Below are 9696 nucleotides of genomic sequence, written 5' to 3'. Positions count from 1 at the left end.
GAACCTGTTCAGCCTCCACAAGAGAAGGCTGAGGGGGGATCTAGTGGCCTGTTACAAACTAGTCAGAGGGGACCAGCAGGCAATGGGGGAGTCCCTGTTCCACCGAGCACCACCAGGAGTGACCAGGAATAACGGTCACAAGCTGGCAGAGGGCAGATTCAGATTAGACATCAGGAGGTGTGACTTCACTGTCAAGGTAGCTAGGATTTGGAATCAACTTCCAAGAGAAGCGGTGCTGGCTCCTACCCTGGGGGTCTTTAAGACAAGGCTAGACAATCATCTTGCCGGGGTCATTTGACCCCAGTGCTCTTTCCTGCCATGGCAGGGGGTTGGACTTGATGATCTGCTTAAGTCCCTTCTGACCCGACCAACTATGAGTTGTGTTCCACCCCAACCCAATGCATAACCTCTGCTTCCTCCCCTTCACCCAATATGTGGCCTGTGCTCCTTCTTCCCAGCCCCCATGTGGCCTGTGCCCCTTCCCCTACCCCATCTAACACAAAGCCTGTGCCCTTCCCCCTCTCCCATCCCTGTACATTTACCTGCAGAGAGTTACAGGAGCTGCTCTCCATCACTGCCTGGATGCCATGTGCATGTGCACATGCAGCACATGGTGCCCCATCACCCTCCTCCTGCCCCCCTCCCCCACCAGACCCAAGCAGCCCCTGGCAGGCTAGAACTCAGCCAGCCTGCAAAGGGAAACCCATCGTTTCTTATGTTTTTCTCCTTTAAAGAGGAAAATTGATGATTTTCTTCTTTAAAAGAGAAAATCTGCATTTGTCTCCATTAAAGGAGAAAATCCATGTTTTTCTGCATTTTTTCTGCAGCAAACAGAAAACCCAGATCCTTGGGGATTGGCAATTATATGGTGGGTTGCAGCTAGATGACAGGGAAGCAGGTAATAGCCTGCTCCAGGATGAATGCGGACAGAGGAAACTTAAACCAGGATAAAACTTGCACACTTGGGCCAGGGACAGACACTGCACAGCAACCAGTTTAAATGATCAGAAACTAGTTTAAACTTGTAACAGAATATAAGTTCAATGCACATAAACCAGTTTCAAATGGCTGAAACTGGTTTAAAATAAACCTGGTTCAATGTAGTATCAGACTTAACTGATTTGGGTCAAACTGGTTTATGTGATGTCTGCCCCAGGTCTCTTCCTGGTTTAAATTAAACCATTGTCCCCCAGCATCCCAGATGCTTTGCAGCCCTGGACTGGGCCAGGCTGTGCTGTCTGCTGCAGAGAACAGGGCTGCTCCACCCCTCTCCTCCCTAGCAGGTACAGCAGGGTCTGCCTGGCTTCCCTTGCTGCCCGCTGCTCAAGCAGGGATCCCCCCCTCTCTCCTATCTCCCATAGCCTAGACCCCAGCCCCATGGGCCCTTGATGTGTGGTATGCTAGCTAATGCTGAGAGGTGTCTGTGTGTGTGTGTCTCCACTTTCATTAGGGCTTTTTGGAGCTAACCAACAGGTCAGCTGGTAATGTCCCTCCATTCCTTCATTAGAAAAAGCTGTTTACCAAGAGCTTGGACTAGTAAGAGAGGCTTTTGTTTTGTTGATGGACTGATAAACACTGTGGTTTTATCAGCCCCCTGCTGGCTTGCAGCCCTGTCAGGTTTGCAGGCAGGTTTGCAAACAGTGAGAGGGAAATTGAAAAGCTCAGAATCATCAACAGATGCATGCATTGCATGCCCCTCCCCCCCACCCCTTTGCCTTAGAGTACTAGCAGGGGCTGGCAACACTCCCACCCATTGAGCAGCAAGCAGGGTAAAAGTGCAGGGGGGCAGGGAGGGAAGAAGGGCTTAAGCCCCTCCTTAATGAGCATCCTGCTTGGGCCTGACCATACCCCCCCTCAGATCAGCACTTTGGAAGGGAAGGGAGGGCTACTCTAGCACCCTCCAACTTCTAGCCTGAGCCAGTACAGGCATGTGCCTGCATTTCTGGAATGAAAAGGGAATGTCTATCTACCTCCAAATCGGTTCAAGCTTTGCAGGTTAGACTAACCTGCAAAGATTGACTCAACTGAGGCTTAGGCTTTTTGATTGTCTGTCCCTAGCCCTGGGATCTTACTCTTGGTTTATTTTCAGGGTAATTCTCCACCAGACTAGGCAAAGTTATCCCAGTTCAGGGGTTTCTGTGTTGTTACTGTTGCTTTTCCACACCAATGTGGTGACAATTACCTGGTATAAATGTGTAATCTGTCCATCCCCTTAGAGTTACTGATAATTTAGAAAAGCTGGATCTAGACTGTAGATTTTGTATCAAAGGTTCCTAAAAGATAAGGCTAGGGGAATCTCTGTCTTCTGGGGTTTCTTTAAGGAAGCTCTTAAGGAATTCAAGAAGATCAGAGGTGCCAGCATTGTGCAAATATTCACTGAGCACAAGTAAGGTGAGGCACTAACTATAGTTTGGTTAGTCTGACATCGATTCTGGTCAGAATAATGGATAACCTCATAGAGGAGTCAATTAATTAAGCAGCAAAGAACAGAAAGATAATTAACACTAATCAGCATGGTTTTACGGAAAACAGGACTTGTAAAAAAACAATTTCATTCTTTAATGAGATTGCAGGTCTGGTGATCACAATAGCAGCACAGCTGTAATGGCCTTTTGTAAGGAATTTCCTTTCGTACTGCCTGGCATTTTGGTCAAAACAGTAGTGCTCCAGTGTATCAATAGAGGACACTTTACATGAATTAAGGACTGGCTAACAGAGATTTGAAAAAGTCAGAGGGGAATCACTACTGAATGGAGAATGGGGTTCCATTGGCATGGCTTGTTGGCCCAGTGCTTTGAACATTTGCATCAATAATCTGGAAGTAAACGGCACTGCCGTGAAAATTTACACAGAAGAAAAATCGGTGGAACAGTGAATACTGAGATGGCTAAGGCAGTCATGCTATGCAGTCTAAATCACTAGATAAGCTGCACGCATTTACGCGAAACATGTTTTGGGGCAGCCAAATGCAAAGCTGTATGTACAGTACCTTGACAGGCAGCCCGTGCTTACAGAATGGGCCCCAGGAAGCTGGAAAGCAGCAACTCTGAAAAGTATTCAGGGATAAGAGTAGACAAGCAACTCAACAGTAGCTCCTTGTGTGAAAGTCTTTGCAAGCAGGGCTAAAACAATCCCAGGATTGCATCAGCCAGAAAAGAATGATCAGGATATGGGAGGTAATTTTAACCTCTTCATACAACACAGGTGGGAGGGAGACTTTACAGCTGTTTTTGAAAGGGATGTTGAGAAACTGGAGGGGAATTGGAAACGAGCCACAAAGTGATTTGATGGTGGGTAAAAATGCCTTGCAATGAGGGACATGAAGAGCTCAGTCACTTTAGCTTATCAAAGACAAGAGCGAGAGGCTAATAGACTGTGTTGCCTCTGTCTATGGGAAACAGAATTGGTCAAATAAAAGATACCACTCAAAAGTATTCTTCCCTCTAAGAAACAACTTGATCCTTCTCAGCTCAGAAATCACTCTTGATTACCGTTTTCAATAAACATACAAGTATTTTTTTCACTTGAAGAGTGAGGGTTGGCTGCTTTGAAGAATTAGTTGCAGTTCAAGATCCACAACAGACTGGAATAAAATTAACTGAAGCGATTTCCCCACTGATCAGAATAAGTGGAAAGGCCCGGTAACGGTTTCCTAGTATGAGAGCACATCCCGTGGAACCACTCGGTGGCGGTACACGTGCTCCGACATGTTCTGATTAGCATCAGTCACGTCTGCGCCACATCCTAGCTGGAACGCTCTAGCACCGCCGCAGCGTCACTCGTACAAGCTCCTGCGGGTTTAAAAATGGCTGCTGGGGGCACATTAACTAAAATTTGTTTAATGAGTTTTAGTTAAAGAGTCCTGCAGTCATTTTTAAATGGGTGGGGACTTAATACATGTGATGCTGTGGCATTTTAATTAGAGTGGCCATCCAGGAACTGCTCTAAATAAAATGTCCCCCTACCCCCACCACCAAGCACATGTATAAGCAGCCTTAGTGACCCTCAGCCTTACTTTACCAATGCTGAGTAGTCTTATTACTCGGCATTGGTTAAGTAATCATGGGGCAGAAGTAGCAAGTAATAAGGGGCTCTTATATTTATCAGCGAGGTGCACAAGACCCAGTGCCTGGAACCTGGAGCCAGACAAATTCAAATGAGAAATTAGGCACAAGGTTTTAATAAGGAAGGTGACTGACCACCAACACAGACCGCTGCCTCTTGGTTCTTCACAACAGCATGAACTGCCTCTGAAAGATGCACTTGGTCAGAACATAAGTGACTGGGTTCAAAAGCAGGGCAACTAGGTGGAAATTAATTGCTTGAATTACACAAGAGGTCAGACTAGCTGACCTCAGGTCCCTTTTTGGCTTCCCCTCTGAATCCCTGGATAAAAACAAAGAAAAGAGAAATGTCATCAGGGAGAAGCTCACCAACTTGTCTAAAAACCAATTAACTGGAGGATGCTGTTAACAAAGATTCAATTCTGTCAAATTATGCTTACCTTTACAGGAAAAATGACCCTCTAAAACATACCAGTTGATCTATGATGATTAAACACACACCTTTTCTACCTGTGTAAGACACTTGCACAGCCCCTGCCACTGCAGCCTCATTTCTATCCTTGCTACATGCTTTTCTGAGAGAGGAAAGTCCTATCGCCCCTTTTTGAAGATGCAGCTTGCCCAAGACTGCAAGACTTCAGTGGCAGAACAGGAATTGAACCCAGGCCACCTGTGGCCGCTAGCCACCCTTTAGGTCAATGATCTGGGATAGCACAAGCATTGTAACCAATAAATACCTGTCCCGTGCAAGTTGCACTCTACGCTGTTTCTGAACGTTTCTTTCAAATTTACAGCTCGGGTACCTCAGAATCTCTGCATTTTAATAACAGCACTGCACACATCAAACAATAGCATCTTCAATCTCTTCTCTAATATCATAGGAGGTGTTACATGGTTTATTGTGGAATATCAGTAACTTTGCCCCACGCCGCTCCTGTGCCTTGTCTACCAAACACTGCTAGGAAGAGATTCTGGCCCATCTTGTTCAGCACATGCTGTTCACTTGAGAAACTCATTTGGCAAGCTCCTTGCTCAGCTTACTTAGAAACCTGCTCTTGTTTGGCAAGGATATTCAGAAGACTGGACTTGGGACTGGCCCCAAGATTTGCCCTCAATGGCACTCGGCCTTACGCATAAAGGTGCCTGATGGGTCACTGGAAGTAAACACTATTCTGCATTGGTAAAGTAAGGCAGAGGGTCACAAAAGTGCCAAGGGATTTGGTCTCTGACTAGGAACCTGTTACCAGGCCTTTCCATTTATTCTGATCAGTGGGGAAACAGCTTTGGTTCATAGATTGTAAGGGGGTGGAAGGGACCTTGCAAGATCATCAGGTCCAGCCACCTTGAACTAGGCAAGACAGACAGCCGAGGTCAGGTGAACCCAGCAAGATGACCATCCAGTCTCCTCTTGAAGATTTCCAGGTTAGGCGATTGCACTACGTCTCAAGGAAGCTTATTCCACAGTCTGTACACTCTGACTGGGAACAAGTGTTTTTCCTAATGTTAAGCCTGAATCAGTCTTACAGGACTTTGTGGCCATTACTCCTGGTTTTCCCCAAGGATGCCCTGGTGAACAGTTGTTCACCAAGCCCTTCATGTACTCCCCTGATGTAGTGGTAAGCTGCTACCAGGTCCCCTCTCAGCCTTCTTGTTTTTAGCCTAATTTGGTTAATTTTAGTTAATTTGGTTAATTTTGTTCCAGTCTATTCCAGAACTTCATGAAAATGTATCCTTCGAAGCAGCCAACCATCACTCTTCAAGTGGAAAAAATACTTGTATGCTTATTGAAAACACACCAAGAGAGTGATTTCTGAGCTGAGAAAGCTCAAGTTTTTCTTAGAGGGAAGAATTCCTCCGAGGGCCATTGTTTATTGGGCCAACTCTACGTTTGCCATAGACATAGGTAAGCGGTCAGGTATCACAATACCTGAGGCCTAAGGAAGAGTATTGTGTTACCCAAAAGCTTACCTATATCGACCACACAGCTGGTCCATTAAAAGATATCACCCACAAAAATTCTTGCCTCTCATGCATCTCCTGAAGCAACATCAATACTTCAATATTACCAATTTAAAGAAGCTTTCCTGAGAGTGCAGGAAGACTAGCAAGTATGGCAGAAGATCAGCTTGGCTTAGCAGGAAACTCTTCAGTAAACTAAAATCCCAAAAAAGAAGCTCGTAAGAAATGGAAACTTGGACAAACAACTACGGAGGAGTATAAGTGCATTGCTCAGGCATGCAGGGATGAAGTCAGGAAGGCCAAAGCATAACCGGAGGTCCAGTTAACAAAGGATGAGTAACAAGAAGGTTTCTACAAGTATGTCAGCAGCAAGAGGCAGATCAGGGAAAGTGCGGGTCCCTTACTGAATGGTGGAGGCAACCTTGTGACAGAGGATGCAGAAAAGGCTGAAGTGCTCCATGCCACCTTCTCCTCAGTCTTCACAGGCAAGGTCAGCTCCCAGACTACTGCACTGGGCAGCACAGTTTGGGGAGGAGAAGAGCAGCCAACAGTGGTGAAAGAAAAGGTTAGGGACTACAGTAAAAGCTCTGTTATCCGGCATCCCCCAGGAATGGAGGATGTCAGAAAACAAGATATGCTGGTTAATTGTGTGGCCTGGTCCACTGCTTCTCCCACTGCATCTGGGGCATCCCGCTGCCCCACCCGCCATGCCCCCAGGGCCCCGCAGGACAGGGAGGCAGGCTCCACACAGCCTGTTATTCCCCCAGGCTGTGGGAGCTTGACAGCACAGGCTGCTTTGCCGTGGGGGCTCGGAGAAACCAAAAGTGCCATGTTGGGCATTTTCAGTTTCACTTTATCTTACAAGCCAGCATGCTGGTTAATTGAGCATGCCTGCTTGCAAGATGCCAGTTAACAGAACTTTTACTGTATCTAGAAAAGCTGGACATGTACAAGTCCGTGGGGCTGGATGGGATGCACCCAAAAGGTGCTGAGGGAAGTAACTGATGAGATTGCAGAGCCACTGGCCATTGTCTTTGAAAAATCATGGAGATCAAGGGAGGTCCTGGATGATTGGAAAAGGGCAAACATAGTGCCCATATTTAAGAAAGAGAAGATGGAGGATCCAAGGAACTACAGCCCAGTCAGCCTCACCTCAGTCCCTGGAAAAATCATGGAGCAGATCCTCAAGGACTCCATTTCTAAGCACTTGAAGAAGGTGATTAGGAACAGTCAGCACAGATTCACCAAGGGCAAGTCATGCCTGACCAACCTGATTGCCTTCTGTGATGAGATGATTGGCTCTGTGGATTCAGGGAGAGCAGTGGATGTGGTGTACTTTGATTTTAGCAAGGCTTTTGATAGCATCTCCAACAACATTCTCGCAGGCAAGCTAAGGAAGTATGGACTGGATGAATGGACTCAATGGCTCAATGTTTAGTTGGCAGCTGGTATCAAGTGGAGTGCCCCAGGGGTTGATCCTGGGGCTGGTTTTGTTCAACGTCTTCATCAACCTGGAAGACGGCAGAGCGCACTCTCAGCAAGGTGGCCGATGACACCAAGCTGCAGGGAGTAGTAGCTAAACTGGAGGGTAGGCCTAGGATTCAGTTACCTAGACAAAGTGGAGGATTGGACTAAAAGAAATCCCATGAGGTTCAACAAGGACAAGTGCAAAGTCCCACACTGAGGATGGAACAACCCCATGCACCAGTACAGGCCGGGGCTGACTGGCTGAGCAGCAGCTCTGCAGAAAAGGACCTGGGGGTGACAGTGGACAATAAGCTGGAGATGAGCCAGCAGTGCGCCCTTGTTGCCAAGAAGGCTAACAGCATCCTGGGATTCATTGATAGGTGTGTTGCAAGCAGGTCAAAAGAAGTGATTATTCCCCTCTATTCAGCACTGGTGAGGCCCCATTTGGAGTACTGTGTTCAGTTTTGGGCTCCCCACTACAGAAAGAATACCACTCTGCTTCTGCTTTACCTGCTGCAGCATTGTGGGGGGACAAGCTTAAGCCAGCCCTCCAACAACTAGATTCTATCCATGGACTATTATAAGGTTTTAATTTTCCATGTGTAGAATCTATTGGGGTTTGGGGGAGAGGGTTGTCTTCAATTCAGTATCATCTCAAATCTAGGGAAATGTGGTATATGTGCTGAATATCCTAAGAGAAAAGCCATGCACCCTATGAAGGAAGGCAAAAACCCCGCAGCCTGTGCCAATGTGACCCAAGAGAAAAATGCCTTCCTGACCTCAAATTAAAGCACTGCATGATTAAGAGATCTTGTTCCTGCCACAATTTCCAGTTGACAGCTGAAGAAACGGAGGGAAAAGCAGGTCAGAGAAAGCTAGAGTGAGTGCTGATGTGCCGGGAGGAGCGGGGCAGTCCTTGCCCATTCCTCCAGCTCACGCTGCCCCGGGGCCATGTACTTGAAGAGGCTTCTGTGCACAAACAAGCAGCAAGTTCTTTCTGACACCCACATGCTTACAAAGATGCACTGTTCATTACAAGACAAGGTAGGGGGAAAAAGCAGGTAAAAGAATGGATTAAGACCTTCTGGCCACTATGCGCTCAGCCATACCTGGGCTCATGTAGCAACAGATATGAAACTGGGCAAAACTGGTCTCAAAGCTCAACTCCTAAAAGTTTTGCACATCAGCACTTTTTCCTTTTTTTACTGCTTCCTTTAGAGACCTAGGCTTTAGTTTCTCAGAGAAGACGTTTTCTATTTGTTAACTACAGGAATGGATTTCATTGACAATAAAGGGGAGTTTTATTTCTCACAAGCAGCACCAAGCATGTTATGTTCTGGAAACGTGAGATTAAAGACCCAGATTCCAACACCCGCTGATTTCAATATGCTTTGGATCATGGAGTAAGTGAATAGTTGGTTAAAGGCTGCTAAGACATCAGCCAAGCTGTAAGCATGCACTACCCCTTTAAAATTAAGTTATGCAGGTAGCTCTGAGAGACTGCCATTCCCCATGGCTCAGCCAGAAGAGCGAACTGAAGCTGGGGTGTCAACAAAAAGCCCAGATCGAAGCAATGGGATAAGGAGCCAAGGCTCAGGTTTCACTGGTGGTCCCTTCTGTGGTGAAGGAATTTAAAGGGAAATCTAATCAAGCTGAAAGAAACCTTGGCAAACATGTCAAAAAAGGACATGAGGGGGATGGAGGGGGAAAGGGATGGCCGACTTCTTGCAAAGGAGTTACCCTGGGAGGAGGCAGCAGGTGTTCAACAAAGGATGGAAACAAGAAGCCAAATGGTGACCCTTGAGGCAGTTGACAGCACAAGAGTGACAAAAGAAACAACAGAAGGGACCTTCGGAAAAAGGACCCCTCCCGCAGCCCAACAGACAGAAGGGGCAGGGGGGAAAATACTTTGTAGCAACTGCAGGCACAAGGGAGAATGAGTCACTTTCCTGGCACAGAAATAAGGCAGAGGACACCAAGAGGGGAGGGAAAGGGGCAGGAATGAATTAGGAAGTACTGTGCTATTGGCACAGTGCAATGTGGGAATACGTATAAGTTTAGCTAGTCATGGTGAGCTTGTGGACAAAGAGCATTCACAGTTGCAGTGTTGTCGTTCTTCCCTTAGGGAAGAGACGAACGGCTGCTAAGGGAACTGGGGCAGACAATTAACAGACTGGATGCAACTGTGAGGTGTCAAGTCTTCCCA

The sequence above is a fragment of the Crocodylus siamensis genome, chromosome 3, assembly GCF_052110815.1.
Source record: "Crocodylus siamensis isolate JL-2025a chromosome 3, ASM5211081v1, whole genome shotgun sequence".
Taxonomy (NCBI): domain Eukaryota; kingdom Metazoa; phylum Chordata; order Crocodylia; family Crocodylidae; genus Crocodylus; species Crocodylus siamensis.
Note: the sequence above shows the minus strand (reverse complement) of the source record.